General features: G+C 43.1%; 1 protein-coding gene across 7 annotated transcripts in view; it reads left to right on the forward strand.

Moving 5' to 3' along the window:
• Positions 1–25,808, forward strand: part of LOC100643024 (SH3 and multiple ankyrin repeat domains protein 3) — a 176,048-nt gene that overhangs the window by 55,468 nt on the left and 94,772 nt on the right. For 5 of the 7 annotated variants that reach the window (XM_020867828.2, XM_020867829.2, XM_012318931.3 and 2 more), the window contains exon 2: positions 14,663–14,724. The exons of 1 other annotated variant lie outside the window; for it this stretch is intronic. The gene's annotated coding sequence lies outside the window, so the exon portion shown is untranslated. Of the gene's footprint in view, positions 1–14,662; positions 14,729–25,808 lie in introns of all 7 variants that reach the window. One more of the 7 variants, XM_012318929.3, reaches the window with a different exon arrangement.

Genomic DNA, 25,808 nt, shown 5'->3' on the forward strand with positions numbered 1-25,808 from the left:
CGTTTCAACTTTTATCATCACGCTTTGGATCGCGGGGATTACACGAGATAGAAAAGTTGCAATGAATTTCAACATGTAACTTGCCTCGCTGGAAGAAAGCGATCTCGTTGGAAAGACTCGATCGAATCATGGCAATCGGAAAACGCTTGCTCGATGAGACAGCGACGAAGAATAGAAATCGACTATTCCAGATCGCGCGCACCTACCTACTCACCCACTCACCCACCTACCGTTCCACCTCTTTCCTCGCGAAGGCTAAACTCGACTCTCGCGAGCCAGCCTGCTGTATTATGTAAAAGTTGCGCTCGTGTGTACGAGCCACGCCGCTATAATACCGCACAACAGACTCTGTAATGCTCGTTCAACCGATTTTTTCCTCTCTTTCGCTCCCTTCCGTTCTCTCGATCGGTTGATCGCCACTTTTCGCCGCAACGTTCGCAGTCTGTTTGCCATTGCTCCCGTTGTTTGTTTCTTGGAATTTATTTCTCAATGAATCTGACTCTGGGAAGAATTTAATTCTTTTTTTTTTGTTCTCTATTTGCCATGAAATCTTGAGAAATTACAGATCGATGTTACTTCACGACGCGAACCCCAAAATTCGTATCAGCGATCATGTGCATTGAAGAAACTGTGGTTAATCGATCGGATTGGCATTCTCACCGTCGAAAATTCCGGATCTTGTATCGTAAAAAAGTACGGATCGTTCGGAATTGCCAATTGGAAAAGGATGATTAAAATCATGATCGAATCGCATAAAAATTAAACGTACGAGTACGCATATGCGACAGCATCCCCCGAGAGGATAATGTATTTTATGCAGCTTTGATCGGATCGATGGAACGATTGAACTTAAATTCACAGCAGAAAATAACTTGAATTTCGCGTGTATTTATCGTTGGAAGGAAAATTTCCCACGAATTTCCGATACTATTTCGAACGAGCAACGCGCGAAATAAAACAGCATAAATCTAATATCAGATACATGATACATCTCTTAATACAGTTTAGAAAAGAATCTGAAACGTTTCGTAATATATCGCCACCTAATACATCTTTATCCGGAGTTCCATCGACGATGTCAAAACAAATCGATGGAACGAAAAGACGGGGCACGTAATCCGGCAGGAAGCCCGCGTGCTTCGATTCGTTCGTCGCTATACTCCTCCGGACAAAGGGAAGAAATCGTCGAATTGCACACGCCGTCAGAATCTGTCGCAGTCGAGTTGAAAAATATTTGAACGAAGGAATTGGTTTTGGGCGTTCGCCACGGCACCATTGTCGCTGCAAACGTTCGACTTAATCGCAGATTCGAGGAAATTCAATAGAGGATGCCACTTTGTACCTCCGATCGATCGTTGCATCGAATTCGTCGCGGGATATTCGTTTTGCCGGTGAGAAACGCGATTTGTCAGAGGAACAACGAACCGGAGGCGGCAGTTTCTATGGACTTTGAAAGACGAATGGAGGACAGAAATAATTTTATTCGCAGTGGAACGGATCTCTCGCTTCTGGGACGGTTCCTCGGGGCGTGTTATCGCACAACGCTTTATAATCCGCGCGCAAAAGTATTTTCTGACGGAGTATGCGAGCAGGAAATCGCGTACTAATGAGATTCCTCCGGAGAGATCGGCTGTTCCGGCGATAATTGCACGATGGCGCGCGACAGCTTCGCCCGACCCCGTTATCGATTGCTTAATAACACGATCCGTGTCCCAGCGGCTCATTGATTTCTCTTCCGCCCCAGTTAAGGTTACGAATTGCCAGTCTGGATATCTCACGGTTCGTTAAATATTGATCTAGCATAGACAAACGAAAAAAATAATTCGACCCAAAAGCCGGTCCCCCGTGCTCCAGAGAAAATTGATTTCAGGCCCCGGCATGAATCCGGACAGCCGCGATTGAGAAATTGCCGCTCGTGTGGCCGTACTTGGTCAACCGATAAATCGTATGCACGTATCGCTTGTCGTCAACTATCGATAGAATTCTCCTTCTCGATATCTATTATCGCTAGATAATAACGTTTTAACGTATACGTATATACCGTGACACAGAAACGCACGTATAAACGGAATTAAAAAATCCTTAGTTTGACAACTTACAACGCAAATGAATATACAATCTTTCAGTTTACAGTCTGTGAGATATCGTAGTGCTTGCATCCGATGAAAAATCACGTTCTATAAAAAGAATCGTATGAAAATATCGAATAGATTTACATTACATGCATAGGTGATATAAAACTGTAATTAATTGAAGGAAGCATATTGTTACACGAATAAGAAACAATTGCACACTGAGAAAAGGAAATTGGTTATTATATGGTTTAAATGGAAAAAACGTGGTTAGGAGGTCGAAGACCAAAGTAATTCTATTGGGTTGTACGAAAAGTGTCTTTCTTTTACAGACACGTTTTTTACAACAATGCATCTTTATACAAGCATGAAATCTAATCTGATAGATCTTGATAGAACAAAATGGATCATACGTAATTCGATAAAATAATATAAAACGGAAAATGTGCATCCATTATTTCCTTATAAAACGAAAGAAACTTTTCGGTCGACCTAATATAATTCAGGCCAGAGAATCAAGTCCGCTCAAAGCGAAACGTTTACACGTCTTCCGAGTTGAATTAACGATCGAGCGAACGTTTGGCGATTTCGTGGTGGACAGATTCATTAGGTTGCCGAGAGCGTAGCGAGCCGTTAACGCGCTCGATCTTTAGTTACGAGACGCTCGGAAAACGGGTCTCGACGCGTTAAATAATGCGGTCGCGTTGAAAGCTCGCGTCCAGCGTATCAGTCACGGCCTCGGGAAACTCGAATCGTGACCGAACGATAATCACACGCGACAACATACGAGGGCGTAATATGGAATAATCTTTAACGATGCGACAACTCGCTAGCGCGTTCGCGCAGTTCTGATATCGTACGGAGAACAAACGATATCAACCAGAGGTTCGGTTTTATCGTTTGGCTAATACGAAACTTGTCGTGACGTCGACGCATACTATGCGAAATGCGAAAACCTCGAACGTGGATGTTTTTTAATTTCAGAGTCAAGGTCTGGAAACGAACTTGGTTCGCACGGAGTCAGGATTAGGTTTAAACTCTCAAAAATTGTATTAATTTGTATTTATTCCAATTATTATTATGCTGTAACGAAGAAAAATCTAGGATCAAGCAGTTTGTTATCATGGTATAACAGAAATAACTGTATTGAATGACGCGCTTGATTGACTTGATTCGTAGATTAACCTGTTAATTACTCGTTGTCCAGAAACACCTATAATCGCGTAATTAAAAGTTAACGAAGCTAAATCAATTTCGCTTGGCTCGCAGATGTCAATAGAATGTCATCTATTTCTAGGAGGAAGAAAATGACGCGTAAGATAATAGGCGATCTATAAATAAAGGAATCGTTGTATCCAAGAAATTTTCAATTCCAGGGACGAGTTAACTCGTCTCCGACTGTCGACTGGTTGAAAGATATCGGGCGTCCTTTATCCGCTCTTCAACGTCCTTCCTCCACTTATATTCCAATAGATATTGGATTTAGACACGCAAATTCGAAGGCGGAAGATCTGAAATGGTGGAAAGTACGAGGCTGTCTCGAAAGTATTATGAGAACGCGGTTCCTTAATTTCCCGGGCAAAACAATGATTGCACAGAAGCCAGAGGGAGAGCGCCATTGCATAAGAAGCGGATCGTAACGAGGAAACGTTCTTCCTCCTTTTCCTGCTTTTGAGAACCGCACGAGGCCGAGTCGCACGCCATCCTCCAATCTGTGTAGCGAACCAACATCCTAGATCGGTTTCCCGTGAATCTAGTGTCCTACACGGACTCTAATTGCGCCGGATAATTCAACATTCAGCCCTCGTAGCGACCTTCCGCGATAAATCGAGGAACGCGAGAAATCGCAATTTGCGAAAGCACGTGCCACGCTTTACCCTCGCTTTATCGAGTGCTCTCCGCTTTTCCTTGCGATTCGTTTCAATATATCCCAATTGAATGTATTAACACGTAATACATTGGGAAAATTCGAACGTTTTCGTACAAATAGACACAGTCACGAATGATTAGGGCAATTGACGTAGTTCCACTCTTTGAACCATTTTCTAACTAATCGTGTTCTTTTTTATCGTCAACAATTGGACTGTTTCATATTAAATCGCGTTTCTCTGTTATTAACGATATTCTGTGTAAGGTAATTGATCAGCATTATTCTAGCATTATTCGTTTGTTTTTGTTTAACAAACGATTAAATCGAAGTTCAGTTGGAGGAACATCTTGCGTTGGTAATTTAACGCGAGATCTCGGAAAGGCGCGATCATCGATATCCTTCGAGAGAAATTTCCGCGTTGGTGGCATGCGATTGGAATTAATTAAAATTACTAGAGGGCAATTAGCGATCGTTACGCGGCGGTATTATTCGGTGAAAGTGTTGAGAACCGCGTCCTACCTCTTTCTACCTTTCTCTTTCTCTCTCCCTCTCTCTCTCTTTCTCTCAGTGTACACGCACGTATCTTGTCTTCGACTTGTCCATTAATCCCCCAGCTCATTCTTCTTTTTGTACGCGTTGCGAAGCTTATCTAGCAGAAATCTGACTTCCGATATTGTATCTAATAATCCACGTACGTCACTACAAGACTACCGATGGATATTCTAATCCGCCTCCTTTCTCTCTCAGTTCAGTCACGCGCGAATTGAAGCAATTTTGGTCGCATAATCTCGTAAGCCCTTCATCGCGCTAACTAATGTCAATCTCCTCTTGCGTAAGCAGAAAGTGCTTCTAGACGCTTGGAAGCGTTTACCGCAGAAGGATATCAGTGGGTGATTATTTATTTAGCCTTGGATCTTGGATTATCGAGTTCGCTTCGTAGAAAGTCGCTCGAGAATATCTTACGAATGCAAAGTAGCGGTACGTAAAGCTTGGGTCTACGAAACTTTGGAGCTCAACCTTAAGGACCATGCTTCCAAGACTGTTATCACGCGAATATAAGCTTCCCAAGCTTTACAGATTGAAGCTATAAGGCTCGATCCTTCAAACTCTGAAGGATCAGAAGCAAATTAACGGTAATTCTACGATATATGCGTGTACGTTGTATCCATCTTCTGAAAAGAATAACTGTGGATTTAAACATCGAATCGTTGAATAAGTTAATCTCTTCTTTTCCTTCTGCGATCAAGTTCTAGTTCTGTAAGTAGAAAGATTGCGGTGAAGTAATCAGAATCCCAAAAGGTCGATAAACTGCGTAGTTATCACCCTCGTCTCTTCTATTTGTACTTAATCTTTCGCAGATACTCTTCCGACGAGTAAAGCGTAACACGCGAACTGAATTTCGTCACTTGAATTTCGTCACCACGCGTATTCTTCGAGTATCGTCGCATTGGCGTTTACTGTATACGTATGCGAATGATATTAACAACTCGTTGAAACGCTCAGACGTTAAGAACTCCAACTTGCAGCTGAATCTCCAACAGCTGAAAATCCGAAGTCAAAGAGAGTTTCAACATTTATCCGCGACTCGAGCTTTCAGACTTCGGAGTTCATTGTAACGCCGACGCAAAGCCAGTCGGACGAAATTTATCTCGTTGACCGGATAACGCGAGGAAAGTTTGTCACTGCGAGGAGAGAGCAGCCGAGAGTCTGGTGAAATTTCGGAAGAAACATTGCCGTCGCTTCGTAATCCAGCGCTTTTATCAGTTCGACGCGTGGTCCCTGCGACTGTTGGGAACGGCTTACGCGAGGATATTTTAATCAGCTTTCCTTCACCGGAGTACGACAAATTATCGCGATCGTAAATTACATCGACAAACAGTTCCGACTGAATCACGGTCGCTTGATTTACGATAGCTCATAAGAGTATTTGCACGCTTACAGAAACTTTTTATCAATATATCGTGCGTTTATATGAAACTTTCTGAAATTTAGCATTCCATTATCTGCTCGATATCGGTAAACGATGAAATCGTTCTGAAAATGTATGTAAAAGTAAAAAGACGTTTATTGCGATCGTACGTTATTTGCTCTACTAGTAATTAACGATATTTCTTATTATTATTATTTATTTTATTTAAGATCAAACATTCGTAAACCATTCTCGATAGTCATTAGCGATCGCGCTTAACAATATGCATAACAAAATAAATAAAATATAACAGGGCAAGTTACAAACTTAAATAGCGGTATCTGTACAATTTTCAGCATACGTATATCATGTAGAGTACAATTACAGTACAATATCGTAAATAAACGTAGATCATCGTTAAATTTGGACATCGTAATGGCTGATACAAATTAATATCTTTGAGAAAATAGAAAAGATTTTCGCAATGTTTTTTATGATTTTAAACATGTCCGAATCTCTTTCCGAAGACCAAATTTAATTTTCTATTGGGAAACGTTACTATAATCAAGAAAATGATCTACAGACAGAATACGGTTACAGTGATTGCACTTATTTCGTTCAGTTTTATTTATCAGACGACAGCGTGAAGTGTAGCGTGTCCAACCCCAAGTCTAGTAAGAATAACTTTCTCTTTCCTGTTAAAAATAAACGTCGGACTTTTATCAAATATATTTGCACGTATCTTATCACGATATTTAACCAGACCATCTTGAACACTCGTTGTATTTTTATGTCGTGTAGCAATTCGTGGACTAATTTCTCAGTACGTGTTTATGCGCGATAAATGCCTTGTAACTTTTTTTATACATTTTCAAATTAGTTTCATGTTTTACCAGCATAATCACGACAGCCGTGTCTCATTACACGGTGGTAACAAATTTTCAGACAAGTTTTTAGAACGCACGTAATATATCGATAACAATTTTGCACGACACAGAGTTGGGACACTTTCGCGTGTCACTGTATAGCGGCAAATCGCATAACGCGGCCACGGCACACACCGGCGAGACATTCTCGATACGTGCACGTAAACACGCGAGCAGTTATTCGAGAGCAAGGATAATCAGCGGAATCGCAGGATGCGTCTGGTCGGCCGACATGAAGACATTTTCGCGTTTAATTTTACAATCGATTAAACGTCTTGCCATCTTATTTCGAAAGTAATAGGTTCCGGTGTTTAACGGCGCGCGTCACGGTAATTTCAAGGTAATTAGGATATTCGTGGGAACCTCTTCATTAAAGAAGCATTAAAGATGCGTCGGTCTTGCCGGCCTCTCGAACGCGTTGGCAGAAACCGGTCTCAACTACGAGACGAGATATCTCGCCGTTTCTCCGGATTAAAGGCAAATAACGTACTTGAATTCCTATTTATAGCCAGTTTCAGCTACGTTCGTGACCGCACGCGTGAATACGGCTTTACTCGCGAATTCGTCTCCAGAAATTTCAAAGAACGATCGTTCTCTTCCGATTTGCCAGATCCGCAAGATCGTTTATTGTCCAGCGACCTCGCGAAACCAGCGAAATTGCTATTATATTTAAGTGGATATTAAACCTAAACTAAAAGAAAGCTATCTATTAAGTGTCTACAACTCCGTCGCGAATAAAGAAAAAGTACAGCCGATTAATTTGAAGTATGAAAGTGCGGTTATATAAATTGATGACGTTGATGGCGTTAAGAGGTCGAAATTTGTTCGACAATTGAACGAAATCGATCGAGTTGCCGTTATCTTCGATCTACGCTAATTCTGTCTCACGTAACACGAATAACTCGACACGAATGTCACGGACCGCCGTTACATCGTTAGCTTTCGGTTTTATGGTCGACTATTCGTTAACGGCGAGCACGCCGAGTCACGTTGCTTCTATCGGTTCTCCATTAAGACGCAATAAAAGCAACATCACGCGGCGAAATCGGTTACATAGATTCGCCTACGAAGGAGAAGACGATACCGACTCCGAATGCCGCATGCTGGTTGCGTAAGCGTCGCGTTGAAATTGATGCGCTGCGAGCGCAGGCGAATTTCCCTTTCGCGCGTGAAACGGTGTCGCCAGGGAATCGAATGCGACCTACTGCAAGATCGTGCCGGCTTTCGCGGCGAAAGCATTCGAGGGTCAAGTGGAAATCAATCTCCCGTTTATCTTGGTATCGCAGTGAGTGGAACAATGCCGTAGAATTACTCCACCAAGTCGACGAATATATTTAAATGATATATTACATTATTTATACGTTACGTGTAATATTGCAATTGGATCGTGGATTTTTATGCGTTTATTGAAAATATGCAGATTCGAAGATGCACGTAATGTGCAGGAAAATATTTTAACAATATAGCACTCTTTGTAATATTCTTCTCTTTTCTTCGATCTTTCGTTCAAATTCCAGTTCCTTCATCGTATTCGTAAGAATATGAATTTGCACAAATATCTGCAGTCTAATTACAATATGTGCATGGTACGAGCAACCTGTTCGAGTAACAAGAGATTCAAATATTAGGACATTTGAGTAACGCGAGTGTACCGCGTTGCCTTTTGTATTCGCAAACATTTCCCTTCTTACTGTTCCTACCTTCCTAACTTATCTCTTGTCGATCGATTCGCCAATACGGAAATTTCGCTAATCTCATCGGACGATCGGTAGAAACATCGGCTCAACCATCGGCTCCGATCCCAGCGAGATGCAGGTTCAGATCGTATCTGGCAATCAGTCGGATTTGAATCTAGTTTAGGCAGGAATCGTCCGGTCGGGTGAGATCAAGGTGCACGAAATCCATGTATAAACGTCTTTACGAACATAAAGGAATTAATTCAGCGAAGCCGGGGATCGGACGGTGTCTGGAACGTGACCGTGGCTCGACTCTGTTCGGTTCCGCTTGGTGCTCGAGTGCTACGCGAACAAGGTGGATTGACACGTGCCTCTGACACCGACATTGGCGTAGCTTGCAAAATGTCAAGTGCACGCGCGCGATCAGACGTTTCTCTTCTCGACTCGTATCGATCCACCGACGTCTTGTTGAAATACCTGGGACGAGGGAACAGGTCTCGTTTCCGAGACAATGGGCCCGCGATGGACGTCGTTCGCCTCTTCCGTCCACGGGCTCTGCAGTTTCTTATAAATGGGACGGTTCAAGGTTTTAACAGAATCTATTATTTTATCCTGTCGGATGTCAAATCTAACAATTCCAGTTTCTGTAAGCTTGTTAATTTCGTTGTCCAATTAGTACGTATCAGCGTGTAATTAGTATTCCAAAAGGCAAAAATCAAAAGACTTATTTTTATTTTACTAGGAAGACGGCGATACGCGGGTAGTTGCAAATTTCGAGATAAATTTTGAATCGTAACGTAATCGTTATCGTTCCTCTGCATTGCAATTTATGGTCGGTCAGCGTGGCTTCCGAATGACCGATTCGTTGTATTACAACTGTTCCAACTTGGAAACTTGGTTTATAGCGTAATAAGGTCACGTATCATGGCAACACACGAACAGTTAGCCTATGAATATTAAATTAACTACTGTCTTCGCTAAACGACCAGATAACTGAAATTAACCATTCGAGGCACGTAACGCAAAATGAAATTGTTCACAAGTCGACAAATGGAGCTCGAGCCATGTTTTTCTACGTGATCGTTCCTCGATAGTTTAATATCTAGAATCGGCATCGATCTACGAGTGTCCGCTACATATTCCGAAAGGTATTGTGCAACTTGCAATGAACACGAGTAAATGTACTTTGCAACAACTACGAACTCTCGAATCGGTCCAAGAACAACGTGTACTTATTCTCTACTCGCTCGCAGTTTCAAAGATGATGGAAAGAAAGCTTTGCGGTCGATGTAAAGGAAACAAAGATCGTGTAAAAGATTTGTGCTGTATACGCGGATGACACGGACCGTCCGGGAGGAAGAAGGAAAGGACTAGTCGCAGCCTGTGAAAAGCAGATGACATTGTCTCGAACGCGGTTGCCGCACGAGAAGCTACAATAGCTCGTTCACCTACGAACGGATGAAATTCATAAAGTATCGCGATGTTTTACGATGCAGTAAAGTGACGTAGGCTGAGGACGACAGCGCCGCGAACAGCATTTCTCATTTATTCGTTCTTGTAAATTTATATCGTAGCCGACATTCGCGGGGGTTTAAGCACGCGCGGTAAACGTCGGGGATGTCGTTGCTTGTACTTCACGGCTGCAAACGCCAGGCAAGATTAAACGAGCGGTCTGGCCTGCGCGGCGATTTCGTAGGAGAAAAGCTCACCGTCACCTTAACCTTCCTGGCGAAGCACGCGAAGATCGTTCGACGACCTTCGAGACGGCGAACGACTGACAATGATTAAACGTTCATGGCTATGCACGACGTTCTACCATTGTTGCGACGTCATATCGTTACGCGAGGATCGCTCGTTATGGTAAATTCCCCTTGACGTTCGATGTCTCGTGGATCCTGCGAACCTCGTGGAAATTTTGCTTTCGATGGCTGTCCGTCGATTTCTGATTTCACCAGAAAAACCGGTAAAAACAGCGATCGAACGATCGTACGAATGAAATTCTGATAAAGACGTGGTTAAACCGAAAGAGAGACAATGACAAGACAAAATATCGTATATATTAACGTCGTTCTCGATCGTATAGTAATCCACGATTAATTCTGATGGTATTTTAAAAGATCAGTTTCATGAAAATTGTACCAGTAGCCAAATATATTTACAAGTTTTATGGTACGTACTCGTACTACGTATTATTTATAATCGATAAGGATATTATATATTGGAACACACGATATATGGATACTTTGTGTAGCAAGATCTTGAATAAAGAAACAAATTAATAGTCCTTGCATAAACATTTTAATATAGGTGTTTAAAAAAGTAGGACGGTAATAACGAAGAAAAATAAAATAACCGAGGCGATAAATGGTTAAAGTTATTGCAAGTTAGCGCAGTTGTTGAGATTAAGCGTTTCTCGTCTCCGACAGTCTATTGTTATTCACCGTGGCGGTATCGCGAACCGCAATAATAACAACAGCGATAATAATTCGTATTCGCGCGCAAGTAACCGGCAGCATCGCTTACAACGCGCGTGTTTCTTCGACCTCTTTACGGATTTTCCGTTAAGAGAAAAACGCGCCCCGTAGATGAATATTAAAGTCGACGAGTAAAACGTACAGCTACTACAGCGCTGTGCGACGAAAATGAATTCGAAGCGTGATACGACCGCTTCTTGTCTGTTTTGTTTTTTGACAGCTAACTTCTACATAATTAAGACAGGTTGCGTATACAACGTATATGTGGGTAGCAGTGGAATATATTTCTCCATATTTGAAGCGTGACGAACTGTTTCTTCGTAACGTTGTCGTCTTATTTCGATCTCGCCTACCTTAGACTTCTTATAAGAGCGAAAAAGAGATTCGGAACGTCAGTGACAAACGAATAGAACTAGCGCGACGGTAGCGCGAAGTCATTACATTTGATATCGCAACAGGCTGGAAATCGCGCGGTTTCTCGTTATGCGTCTCTAATTTCGCGGCGCGAAAGCGTCGTCCGCGTCAAAATTCTTTCGAGCGACTGACGTCGGTTCTCACCGAGCATTCCTCGTTCCTCGCTCTGTAATCCGATCTAATTTAGCCAGGAACGCGATATGAAAACTCGACGCCCTGGATGCCTCGTGCTCTAGCCCTTATCTGCTTATCTATAGACGATGCAACGCGTGCAATCCTCCGTTTCTACGTCTTTATCTCGAGACCTGGTTACAGTGCTACGAAGCTCTAATTTCTCTTGAAATTCTGTTACAATTGTCGGGAAAACAGCGAACAGCATGAACATCGGCCAAGTAGACACGATACGTGCGTATACGAAATGTTTTAATGTTTCTTTTTCTTATGCAACGATCGAATTTATCGACGAAAGAAAGTTATCAATCGCGATGTATTTATTTGGTAGAAAATTGACAATGTCATAGGCAAGGTAGGAAAATCTCCGAGCGAAAGCCATCTCGAGTTTCTTACGCGTAATTTAAACGCGATCGCGAATAAACGAAGAGAGCAGTTTCCCTAGCTCGAGCTAGGAAGTCAAGGAAACGGTTACGTTCCTCGTCGCGGTTGCAGCTCGGAAGTCGCGCTCCGACTTTACGACTGTATTAAATTCGACACCGGATGCTCCGTCTCGTCCCGTTCCTCGAACAAAGGATTTCCAGGAAGGTGCTTCAAGCAGTTGCACGCCGTTGTTGCAGAAAATTTGTAAATCGTCGAAAGACCAACGAAATTCAGCAAAGTGTAAGAAACTGATTGTCCATACTTTAAATTTCATATCAGAACGTCTCGCGACACTTTGGAACCGATGTCTATCGTTATCGGAAGACAAACCACTAGAAGCGAGACAAAACAATATTTGTGTTCGTAGATGGAAATTCTCGGAAACCTGTATCTCGATATTAAGCTCTATTATCGATACCTATTTTATCGACAAACATACCGTATTTGGCTTTACCATTTTTTGGCATTCGCCGATTTAGAATCAATGTACTCGTGTTTAAAAGATCGAAGGATTAAAATCTAAGGAGAAAAACAGAGCGACGGACTAACCGATCGTTATCCAGCAAGCTAATCCGAGGTGGTTACTCGGTTCCCTAATTACACTCGCTCTTTCACGGTACCAAGTTGCCGGTTACCCACGGCCAGGTCCGCTTAAACTCTGCGTTAAATTCGGCCAAGTAACTTGCACCGTTCAGACACCATCTACTTCTCGTTTTCTGAAACACCACCGTCTGCCGAAACATTTTCTCAGCCTGTTACTCGGAGCGTTTTCGAAATCGCGGATGGAACGCACGATTTTCTGCACGATCTCTACGAATCGTTCCTGGAAATTAGTCCGGCCGGGGTGGTCCAGTCTCGTCACGCCACGTCTCGGTCCATGCCGATTGAAAGCGAACGCGTGGTTCTCGTTTAAAAAAGCCGAATTACCGGCGGTTCCTTTCTCGGTTTTCAGCGGATAATTAATAGTCGCGTGAGCGAGCCGGAATCACGACGACTATTCGTTTTTTCGTCGGTGTTTTTGCAGTTCCAACGTGGGTAGCGCGTGGAATGCAATTCCCTTTAGTTCGCCGGTTTACGCGTTCACCGCCACGCGAATTTTATATATTTTTCCCTGCCAGCAGAGATAATAAAGGGACATAATTGTTTACCGAACTGGACGTGTTAGCGATAGCGATGGCGACTGAGCAGAGTCGATTTCCGAGAGACGGAGATATAAACATTCAAACGAGTGCTCTTGGTCGATGACGAATGGGTGGAGGGGACGAAAGGATTTTGCAGCACCTGATTCTTTCCATCTCAATTGAATCATTTATATCGCGTCGTAATTATCGCGATAAGCGTTTTTCAAATTAAATTTCTAAAACAAGTCGAGATATACTTTGTACGCCGTAATACTTAATTTTCGCAAACCATCGTATCGCGTTTGTTATCTAAGACATTCGCGTGGTCGAAAACTTTTCAGTCGTCGGAACTTATCGTGTTTCAATCGCTCGAAAAAATTTAATAACGCGGCTTTCACCGATGATCACTCGATGCCACTTAACGTGATAAGAAAAAGAACTAAGGAAATACGAGTTTACGACTGTGAGCATAAGAAAGTAAACACACTCGATTAAAAATCAGATTTCATACAGAGAATTAGATCTTCTTATTTGCTCGTGGCTTTATCTTATCCGCGTTCTTTATCGTCGCTGTTTGATAACCCTATAGTTCTCGTTCGCTGATACAGTCGGTAAACAGACGCAAAGAACGAGCGTAGTAAAGAAATTTCGAGACAGTTTACGCATCGACCAGGAACAGCGATAAAGGGGAATGCCGAGGAGCAAAGGATGGTGCTAGAAATTGAATCGAAATAGGAGGGAAGGTGCGTTATTCATGACGAGGAAGAGAATTGGCGAATAGGTAGTGCACGAGGTAGCGATACCTCGAAACGCCTTTTCCCTGTTAGGTTTCCGAGGAAATGGAATTCTTTGTCGCGTTTGCTTTGGTTACGGCATTGATCGTTCCTGCTTTGAACGTCGAAGCTTCTCGGAGTACGAGCGTTTATTCTGGAGAAGCTGCGAGCTGTTCGCGTACGGCCAAGTCATCCACGCGTTTGCTAATCAGCTTATCGGTAATCTGTAAACAGATTACCCTGGAAAACAAGCTGTTGGCATTGTGTAACGTTGATTTATCGCCAGTACGAGCAAGCTTGCCTGTCGATCCCTTCCCTCCTAATAACTTTCCATTTTCTCATTCATCTTGAATCTCGTGATAATCGATATTCGATGTTAAAGCCCAACGATCGGTATCTGCCTACCTTGCTTTAGGTATCTCGTTTGCTATTTCGAAACCAAAGGAAACTAAAGTTCTATCATTTTCCTTCTGTCATCTCCGTTTTCCTTTGGTTTAAAACATATCTCGTAAAAGCTTGCGTAGTATAGTTTGAAATATTAACTTTAGATATGAACTTTGAATATTGAGAAATATCTTAAGAAACGAATAAACGCAGTATATTTTTATTAAAGTGGGGCGGAATTATACATCGGGAACGATTCTCTCGAAGAGACACGAAATATGTACCAGATATGATCCTCGAAAGGATCGTCGTCCATCGAACGATTTCTTCTTTTTTTCTTTTTCTTTTTCGCTAACAGCGAACGAGCCAGACGCGAGTAGGAAGTTTCATTGTGAGCGAGATATAACGGTGAATTAGCTGCTAAAAGAATGGCTTGTGTTTCGTTGCAGATGCTGCTCTTGCCATACCTTCTTCGTCCATATCTGGTCGACGAGATTGCGCTCCGATTATGGTGAGTAAGTAACCCCTTCTCTCTGTTTGCTATCAATTATTTATGATGCTGCGGCACACAGTTCCATGTTTCGATACGCGCAAGGACAACAACTTGCAATAGAGAAGGGATATTTTGACCGAATTTTCATTTGAACGATGGTCGTTCGTCTGGTGCCAAGTCGGAACGATTCGAAAACCGCTAGTTAGCCAAACGCTCGAGGATCTTTTGATCTCGAGACAAAAGCTACCACTCGAACGAAAGCGCTAAAAGCATGCCGTTGCTTAGCGACCTGAGAACAACGCTAAAGCGAACCACGTTGCCGCGACGTTCCCCGTTAACCTTTTCATTCTTCACCCGCCACTATTTCTTCTTCGTTCTTCCGCTTTTCCCTGCTATTCGCGATCGAGCAAGTTACACAGCCCCGAAGACTTTTTCGATTAAACTTGCCGTCGACGATTCGCAAATTGTTCCATCGCCGCGACGAAAGAATCGAGAATAGAATTTCCATCGAATTTCCATCGAATTCCCGCGCTCGATCGCCCACGACAACCGATTTTTCTTTTCGCTCTCGAAGGATGCATTTGTCGGTGTATAAAGCGTGGCTTAAGGTGAGTTTAGACCGAGCGAACGCTCTCTCTTTTCTCATTTTACAGAAATTTGGTAAAATGACGGCGCAAACTGGCGTCGATTCGACGTCTGACAATTGTCCTAGAATACTGCAAAAAAGCTTGTTCGATTCTTTGAAGTTTTTCGTTACGAACGTTCGATTTCTAATTCAGCGTTAACACATTTCGTTCCGAAATTTGAATAAAACGACAGAAAAGCGAGTGTTCGTTCGCTCGGTCTAAACGCACCACTGTAGATTACGGAACATACCCATACTCAGTTGGACGTGTTTTGTTATTTGCGCATCGTGCGAACGATGATATCGCCACGATCTTCAGTTGTCGGAAACTAGGACGCAGGCTAGCGGCGCGCGTTACGCCGCTGAACTTTGTATCGAGCCGCAATTCCGTTCCGCGAGTGATCGTTCACTAGGTTGCACGCACGGTATTATTAATATTAACCCTCGAGGAGCTGACTGAAACGAGTAACGCGATAAAAAGTAACGCATTATCGTTCGTTCGAGTTAGAACGATAAGACCGAATCGTGCGAATAACAGACGTTCGAAGCTTCTCCGCTATACTCCATACACGGACTAAACGTAACTCGAACAAACACGTACTTTGGTAACCTGGTATCGATTAATCGGTTCTAGTAATCTAGGTGCCATGGAACAGCACGTTCCGGCATAACGAACGTATAGACTGGAGATCGTTGCCGTGGTCAAAGGTTTGCTCAAAGATTAACGCGTTAAACCGTACGAGAACAGACAGGTGTCGATCGAAAAACTGTGTGCGATCGTTCGTTTTTCCACGCATCTGATCGCGAATTGAAAGAACGGATAAACGAACATATTCGTTCGCGGCAATAACTGGATCATTGGCGTGGGCTATGTTTATATTCGAACGTAACTGTTTTATTGCTCGAAGCTTTTAGGAAATTGGAATAAATTCTAGGAGTAAAATGATCGTATTTAAAAATGGACCTTACGACTGTAATAGTAACGGAATTCAGAAGGCAAAGTGTATTGCAAAATTTTCGCCGACGATATACTTACGTACGCATAAATGTACGTTACTTTATCGCTGTATATACGTCGCTTTGTATTCAGAGACGCTGCAGCGCTCCGTTACGATACCGTGCGAGAAAAATTCGCTAGCCTAAAAAGATGCTAGTCGTCGCTCGAAGGCGATCAACGTTCGATCGGAAGAGAAGGATCTTCGGAAAAGGGCGTTCAGGTATACGCATAGGCAACACGGTGAATCTGTACCGTAGTAGATCGTAATCGAAATGGTTGCAGCAGCCTGGCGTTTTGTTCCTCGGTGCTTGTCCGCACTCTTGATTTACCGTTACCACTTCTTCGCTGCCAGCCGAAGAACATAGTCCAGCCTCTAATCTCGCTAGCACCGTCGTCTAATTAAAAGCTTCGAGAAAAAATTGCTATTTGCCTCGAACGGTAGATTCGCCGATAGCACAAGCTGCATCTTGACGCCGCGGCGTGCATCCTGTCGCGAACTCGAGCGCACTCGGACACGAGCCGCTAGTACGCGTGGTATTTGTACGCACGGTACAGTTAGGATCCGCGTTTAACCGTCAGACTTGTTCGAACCGAGACTTCCTGCTTTCGCAATACGATGGAATACCGTACAGCTGCGAAAATCTGCGATAACGCGCGTTCGCTGTTTCATTTGTCGGCGTTGGTGATTTTTCGCGTGACTAAATTGGGCATTAATCGCGATTAAGATGAATCGATGATCGTAGAAGTTTGAACGAGCGTGATAAAATAGCAGCAATTAGACGCGCGGTCATCGATCGCGACGACGTTACGACGATAGGTCGTGTCGCTGACATATTTCTTCGGATATATTGATTCCGCTCATTGAACACGTGTCCGACTCTGCATCTAATTGAACGAAGAGACCACTCGAATTATTAACCCATTAACCCTGCAACTCCCATAGCCCAGATTGTGATACATTGTGAGAAATTCTCCGTCGATGATGGAACGATAGCTTTCAATAATTTATTTTGATACAGATGCGAAATATATATCTTCTTATTTTCATTACAAACTGTAAATCCTTCTTATCGTGTTTCGTTGTTTTATCGAACGACGATCGAATGATACGTTTTACGCTTGCAAGACGCGGGGTATAGATGTCGAACGAAAAATTAGCAGTTTTCGTGCGAACATAGGGACATTGAGAATAAATTGCAAACGACAACTAAACTAGCTACGAATATCGATCGACGACGATGCGATTTCATGGTAAATACGTTCAAATCACGTTGGTGAAATCAGTTCGTGCAGTCGGGAAGAAGCTCAACGGAGGAGTCTGGTTTCGTCGGGTTTTTTTCGTCCAGGTAGATTATTGGTCCGTGCAGTACAAAAGGACCGATCCAAGCTCGTTTGCATTGTACAATCGTGCATTGTGTACAGAACCACGTCACAGGCTGGCCCACTTTCTTTACCCTCTTATTTCTTCCGTCGCACCCTAAAGCCGCCGGCTGTCGAGCTTCAAAACTAATAAGACCATTGCTCGACACATCCTGACCTTGGCCTTTTGTTCACCGTATCTGCGTCATTCCACGAATACCCGCGTCTACAATCGATACGACCACCTTCTTCGAGTTCCAATCGCAGCGCGGCGTCGCGAAGAAAATCGTAAACTCGTTTGTCACGTTCGTTCGAAAGCGTCTCGCGTTTTCATTTATCGATAGACGTGAAAGGATAGGCGCGGCTGGAAAACCCACAACGTCGAAAAGATCGCCCGAACCTCTTTCTCTTTCCGGCGAAACTCGGCGAATCGCATTCGAGGCACGTGCTCGCGAACACGCGTCGATCGTGCTAATTCGAGCGGTGCACCATCCGCCTCCCATATAATCGACGCAACGATCATTTTTGCCTTGTACGGTTTGGACAACGACGAAACGTTCGATACACCACCGGGACTCGCCTTGCTGGGACTCCTTGCACGATCGAATTAACGTTATTAGCGAAATTTTACGAGTCAGAAGTTGCTAGGACGTATAGCGAGCAAGTTTGATAATAAGAGAAATGAAACTCTACAGGTTTCACTAATCGTAGATCGTTTGATTATTCTGTTGGACGAGTGATTACAAAATCGCAAAACAGAAGCCTAGGATTTATAATTCCTAATCTATTTATAATCTGACCTCTCGTTGGCTGTTTTTCATATTCTAAAAGTGCAAGATTAGTTATCGATCGAGCTCCTTACTTAATTGCTTATTTATTACGCATTTATCGGTTATTTGATCCTTCTTTCCGCTCGAAAGATATTCGATTACGAGCGAACCATTCATGTTCCTCGTTGAGAAGATTCATAACTGACGAAGTGCTTCCCATTTATCGAATAAAATTCCACAAACGATTAGGTTTGCCACGATGTTGGAGCGAGTTCAATGAAACGTGAAGAAAAACGAGAATCGTGCAGAGAGAGAGAGAGAGAGAGAGAGAGAAAATGAGAAAGAGGGAAGAAATTGAACTTCCAGCGAAATAATTCGATCTGCAATTCGATTGGACAACTCGATCATTCCACGGAGTTAGTGCCGTGCATGATCGACAGATTCGCGGCTACGGGAATCGCTGATGGCCTCCGCGGATTATCGATAACGATCGAACATCGGCGTGATTCTAATCGCCACTTTGGCAACCACTTTATACGATAGATCGAGTTTGTACTCAAGCAGTCCAGGCGAAAGAACGCCGCTCTATAAAATTACTCGCCAACTTTGTAATCGAACTTACAACACGAAATTCCTTCGTTCGTTCTAATTCGAAATCGATCGTTCCGTAAATTTCAACGACTCGTGGAGACAGTGATTTAATTGCTACGTTATTATGAAAATTCTTACGTCGCTCTAACGCCGTGTAAAAATTCCAAACGCTAGATATACATCACGGGTCACGAAAGTAGTCGAATTCTTATCGCAGAAAATTTTTAACTGGATCCTGATTATATCGATAGAATTTGTCGACGAGACGTTTATCACAAAATCTATTAGATACGATTGAAAATATGATCCGAGAAGAAGATTAGATACATCTTAACACGATTAGAACGATAATCCGGTTTATTGCTTAACTTAGTTAAGATCTTTATTGTCTTATCTTTCCGATTGCGCGAGATTGTTGAAACGAGTATCTTTGGAACAAAATTGTAAATCAATATCTCATCGCCAATGGTTTCTAGTTAAAACGATGGTAGATGCGCGTATTAATTGTAGTCTTTACGACTTCAACTTCGATACCAAATCGGAACGATAGAAGTAGAATCGATCGAAGTGGTCGGGCGATCGGGCCGCGTTCTCGTGTGACTCAGCTGGCTGGAATTTCGCGACACGCGATACCGGGCTCGAGCGGCGGTTTATTAACGCGGCACGGGTAATTCTGACCACGATCGAGCATTAGAAATCCCCGTAGCCTCCCTGGAGCACGCATACACCCGACCGTGAAAGGATTCCAATTGCAACGCGTACGTTTGGCCACGGAATCTCGCCTGGCCTAGCTAACGACATCTCTCTTCATTTTTATTCGTTTCGTACCACTTTTATTTATATAAGTTCGTGGCTGATGACTCAGAATATTAGTTTTCACCAGATACCTTCTTTATTCGCGGTTCTGCATTTCTCAAGTATCATACCGAGCCAATGGAATAAATCAAAGTGGAGTAAATCGGTGAATTTAATAGACAGTTAATTGAATATCTCGTGTTAAAATTTTTGTTCAAGATTCTGCAACTCTTCTCATACTTGTTCATTTATTTGTTTATTAACAGACGTAACTCCTTTCGAAATGAGGATTTTAATGAGTTATAAAAGTAATTCGTAGCCTTGGAATTATTGAATTCCAAATAATTAATAATCTTTAACGACAAACGCGAAGGTTTATGGCCAGGAATATAGAAATAATAATTCACCGCAATATAACTGTGAATTTCCACAGATGGCTGCGATATTATCGACGTAATTATTAAATGGCAATTAATGGTAGAAATGTCAAAGAACGGTATCCTGTACTGCGATTAAATTTTTCACCAAAGCATATTGCTTGAAAATTACATTAAATAACAGAAAATTAACGATAACGTCGCGCTCGTACGTGACGCTCTCGGCCGCTTTAATTGGTTGCCGAATCTTTTTATTAACTGTACGGTTCTCTCTCTGCTGGTGCCTTTCAATTCTACCCAAAAAACATGAAAAATGTCGAAAGTTTTGTCCGGTCCTAACTCGGTAACCAGAGATCGCGCTGCTCAACTTTCTCTCTACAGAGCGCTATGCGGGAAAATCACAGTCGAAAAGGTTCTTTGGCCAAGAGAAATGCGTCGTTACGGTAGGTTACGAGGCAAGGTGAACGAGGTGTGGAGGTTTTGCAACGCCACCGCGACTCGTTGCACATTTGTTTCCGCGAGCATCGCGGAATATTTTTATATAGAATGAGTTTGTTCGATCTCGATGGGAATGTACCGTGTGCCAGAGAGCACGGAAAAGTTGAACGTCGATTACGTGCAAACGGGAGAACGGCGAGAGCGTACACCGTATGTATACCATAGGTGTACACGCCAGAGAAAACCGGTCCTTTATAATTACAGGGTCCACCGCGGACAGGCCGTCCACCGATATACAAGGGTACGCACCCTGAATAAACGTCCGGCGAGCCACGCTAGTGATTTTGGTCTTTCCTTTTCGCCAACGATCTCTAATCGTTCGCTCGTTTCAGCGCGTGTGTCTGAATGCAGCGGAATTTTTAGATGCCGTGTACGTGGTCGAGGTTGGCGAATTTTTACAGAAACTGAAATAAGATAGTAAATGTAGATTTTGCGTTGTGTGTAGTCGATGGATGTACAGTCTTGCTCGTAAGTATTAGAAGGTCCGTTAATCTCGTACGAAACGTGGTCGATCGGTCGAGATTAATTATATATTCGCTTAATTAGAAGTGAATGTTAAATTAATAGGGTAAAATTATACGTACGATTTATGTGGATTTTTTTTCTAAGATTCTAAACGAAGTAATAATCTCGAGGCTGTGAGCTTATTTTATTAACTTAAAAGGCTGTAAAAAGCGATAATTCCACTCATGCACGTTGATCGAGCATTTTAACGTTTCCTTTCATCAACGTAATATTTACAAACAGATTTCACGAATAAACATATACCATTATTTACCATTATTTGAATTCGCTATAATTAACAAATACCACGTAATCGGTGTAATCTACGTAACAGATAGATGGTTTCATGGATAACGTGTTTTATCGATGTATCGTGTATGTACGTTTACATTTCTTATTTTAAAACGCAATATCTACCGAACGTTTGATAAGTTTCTCAGAGATTTTTCGTTTTATCTCGTATACCTCGACTACCCCAATATTTATGAACGGGGTTGTACGTATAAACGGCCGGGCAGTTTGATCGATCAGAGCTGGCGCTACTATGGAAAACCACCTGCCATCTTCTGTAAGCTTCGTGTCAATTTTTCACTCGGCGAAGTTGAAGATAATCTTACAGCCACGGTGGGTGGTAGGAGCTTCTCTTGCCGAAGATTTTACACGGCACGGATTAAAAGGTAAAGGCACGCTATCGGGAATGAAGTTTAAAAAGAGCAACTGGGAGGAGGCTATCGCGAGGACCATGACAGGGATGTAGTTCGTGCACGACTCGGATCGGCAACCGTTCGAGCTGCGAAAAGAACGCTGTCGTGACCCGTCAACTTTGCATGTCGATGTTCAAGGTAGACGCGACGGTTGTGTGCGTTTTACGTTTCTTTGGTGGCACGCAGAACTAGACACGACCATGTGCCGTACAAAAACATAGGAGGAGAATCGAACGTGCACACGAATCTGTCTAGCTACGGGCTAAAATAAAAAGCAAGTGCTCTGATCGATAATATATTCGGTTGCTTTGTTTCGTTTTTACGACAGCTATGCTACCATTTTTTAAGCTACCGTGGATTTTGCCGCGTCTGACTTTGCTCTTTCGATACAACCGTTGGTTTGGCAACTAAGTGATTGCGGATTTTGTCAATACAACCTAATGACAAAATCCGCAATCACTTAGTTGCCAAGCCAATAGTTATCTATCGACACGATAGATATTAAGGTAAGGAATTCATAATGATTCGCGTATCGTTGTAACTATTCGTATAGTTGTATTAGGTTGTCCGAAAAGTTTCTTTCGTTTTATGAGGAAATAATAGACGCTCAACGTTTTCCGTTTTATATTATTTCGTCGAATTACGTACGATTCATTTTGTTCTGTTGAGATAAACACCGCGATATTTCGCAGACTTGATTTCACGTTTGTACGAAGAAAGAAAGATACTTTCCGGACAACCTTTCTTCGCGTGCTCGTGCGATGTACCGGCTCCACGTCGAAAGGACCGATTTCATCGAGGGTGAATTTTTCAAAATTGGCAAACGATAATTCGCAAAGTATTAAATGGAGTTGTAATTTATTGGATAATAACGATAACCTTTTCATAAGGTTATGTAGGAAAGCTTCCGTGGATCGCTGTATTCGTTGTACGAAGCTGTTGCGATAAAAGTATACATCGAGTATTACGAAATTTATTTTCGACAAAAACGTACAATCTCGATAGCCTTGTATTCTTTCAAAGCGAGCGATATAAAACAACGGCAACTTTGACGGTGAGCCAATATCGAGTCAGCATGACTGTACACACTCGCGCGGTACGCTTCCTACGCAGTTGCCGCTTCGAATCGATTCTTTTAAATGGAAAATCCCAAACGACGTCGTGGTAGTCGACGCGGTAATCGAACGACGCGGCGCGATATTAATTCACGAGCAATTAATCCAATTAATTTGCATAAACTGAATTACCGATAATTGCTACCACAATCGGTGAAACAATGCGGGTGTTACGAAGTTGATCTAAAATGTAAATAAATTTAACGGTCGATTCAGACGGGGTAAAAAACGATGTTCCTCTCGCCCACAGGCTTTTTGCCCTTATACCGGAGGAGGTGTCGAAATCAATGATAGGGGAGAGGGGGTTGGCTTGGTTGGAATAATAAAAAGAGCCTCGATACACGCGTCGAGAACACGATGGGTGTGGTCGATATATTCGGCCAGCGTTTTTCTCCCTCCCTTTTTCAGCCTTATCCCTTTTTATCCGAGCTCGCGAGATGGCCGCGCTGCGCCGGGCACTAATTCTAACGTCGCGGATCAAAGAGCCACGTCCCGCCTAGCTCATTAGTCATAATGACGCCTCGATGCCTGGAATTAACGCCGATAGACGACCGCGCCACGGCCAGATTCCCCGCCAGTTGATCGACCAGAATTTCGCGCCGCGCGTTAGGTATAAAGAGTAGCCCGGAGCAGAGTGAGAAAAAAGAAATAGAAAGATTCGCTGTCGGCCCTTTGGTCTGAAAGGCGAAAATTCTCTCACGCTGCCTTCTCGCCGACGATCGGAGAAAGTGGATGGACTATCGATCGACTGTCCGACGCCGTGGAGCTTCCGAGGAAATTGAAAATAAAAATAGCAGGTATACGGAGACGAGTAACGGCTGTAACGGGCGTGAACGCTATAGAAACGCGGCAATGGGGCGATTAACCCCTTCCCAACATAGCGGTCTGCGTTGGAAAGATGTGTTTACATTGCAATACGAATAATTTACATACGATTCGGTACGATGTAAGTTTTTGTCAACGATAATGATCGCGGACAATTTTGCTCGTTCAATGAGGGGAATATAAAATGCGTTCGTTTGCAATTTATCGTGGAATAGATCGTAAAATAGACAGAATCTTCGAAGACGGCGTTACCAATGAACCTATTATCTGTCGTGGGTTATTTAAATTTCCTAGCGATATCATTTTCGAGAATGAGAATGTATCTACGAGGTATTTATAAAACTGGAAGCCACGATATTTTTCGAAAATAACGTAGAAATATCGTATCTCGATGTGAAAACTGTGATCAGTCCAACGACGTAATATGCTTGCAACTAAATTAATAACGTTACTCCGCTGAAAAGCGAAAACACATATATTTATTTTAGCGAAGCAAACGTTTCACGCGTTATGATCTCATACTTATATGGCACGTGATACGATCTACACAAAAATGGTACATGAAAATATGAACACAATACGCTTTACTCCGTTAATTAAAATTTTTATCCTCGCGCAACAGACGTCGCATAGATCCTAACGCCATTGAATTTCATTCCACTCTATGGCAAACAAGTAGATAAAACGAAGAAGCGTGGTAATAAGAGAGAAGAGAGGAAAAAGTGGAAGTACGATGCGGGAGGTATAGCCGGCAGCGGCGCCAGCGGCGTCCCGTGTTTCGCATTTAATTAGCCACCATATGCGGCAATTAATTAAGAATTTCTCGCGGTATCGATGGTTTTGTCAACGCTACGCGTTAACCGTCCCAGATCATTTTCGAACAAAGAACACGATCAATGACAATCCTACTTATAGATTCCTCTCCTTCCCTTTTTCCTTCCAAGAACCAGACATGTACATAGAATTACAATTCACCCTGTAGAAAGAACGTACTTCCGATCGTAGTCTGAAAATTCGACTCACGGTGTTTAATTCGAGGTAGTATCGAAGGTAGGCGAGCGCTACTTGCATCGGCGTGATCACGTTCGCGCTGAAAGCAGAATTCCACTGCGAACGAACGCTGCGCGTACCGTTGGCGTGGCGCGCGATAACCGGTAATAGCCTGGACGGTAACAGTAACAGTGTAACTGACCTACAGACTGCTCCACACCTGGATGCATCTCGAAAGCTGTGAGAACGGCGGCGCGTGCGCTCGCGGACTGTTCTTCCGCGTGCTGTTCGATCATTCCGATCGTTCTCGTTCCTCGCGAAGCTAAATTATTCCGATAACAACATTGCCCGTTATAACAAGACGGACTTTTTTATCGTAGAGGGGAATTTTCGTCGGAGGAAAAGTAGCACGGTCCGTTAACGAGGTACGGAAGGAAGGTCTTCCCAAACGAGGTAATTAAGAAGAGGAACTACGCGTTAATGAATCGTTCGACGAGGATGACGTTGCGCGTGGTCGATGCGAGTTTTCCATCGTCCGTATCGGGGCCCTGTCTAGCCCCTGGAAATTCTAATTAACCGCTCGACCGTGTCGAAACCTTTCGATCCGTCGGTTCTCACACTGCTCCTCGAAACGCACGAGCGACGCGAGATTCCCAGAAGGTTGCAGGGAAATGCAATCGAGTGCGTTCACGCGCGCTCGCCGTGCCCCGGCTGAATAGAAAGGGATTGCGAGACGCGAGAAAATCTTACGAATCGGGCCGTTCGATCGGGAAAAATCCCCGAAGGCTGATCGAGCGCCGAGAGTTCAGAGTCTCTTCGATGCAAAGTACAGGGCGCCGAAAATTTGATATTCCTTTTGGAATTTCTTCGGTACGAGCGATCATCTTTTAGTACGATCCTGACCAATCGAATTCGAATCGAAAATTGCTGAAAGAAGAGCCTATAGGTTTAT

Source organism: Bombus terrestris, chromosome 2 (assembly GCF_910591885.1).
Source record: "Bombus terrestris chromosome 2, iyBomTerr1.2, whole genome shotgun sequence".
In the NCBI taxonomy this organism is placed as follows: domain Eukaryota; kingdom Metazoa; phylum Arthropoda; class Insecta; order Hymenoptera; family Apidae; genus Bombus; species Bombus terrestris.